We start from the raw sequence: 261 nt of genomic DNA on the forward strand, positions 1-261 counted from the left end.
GGCCCGGCCTTGGGGGCTGAGGCGGGCAGCACGCGTCCTCCTCGCCCCGGCCCGGAGCTTCAGCTCCGGCCTCCCTGTGCGGCTCGCTCCGGCAGACAGCTTGCGGAGACTCAGAGTAACTTCTCCTTTCTCACCATGAGCACTTTGGCTTCAGCCTTTTCGTAGCTAGCTCTTGTGAAAGTCCTCGGTGCGTGAATAGCTCTGCGTGGGCGGGAGGGGAGTGTCTGTGGCAGGCCCCGCGCCCCCGGGGCATATGGGTGG

The sequence above is a fragment of the Merops nubicus genome, unplaced genomic scaffold (assembly GCF_000691845.1).
Source record: "Merops nubicus isolate BGI_N331 unplaced genomic scaffold, ASM69184v1 scaffold6164, whole genome shotgun sequence".
Lineage (NCBI taxonomy): Eukaryota > Metazoa > Chordata > Aves > Coraciiformes > Meropidae > Merops > Merops nubicus.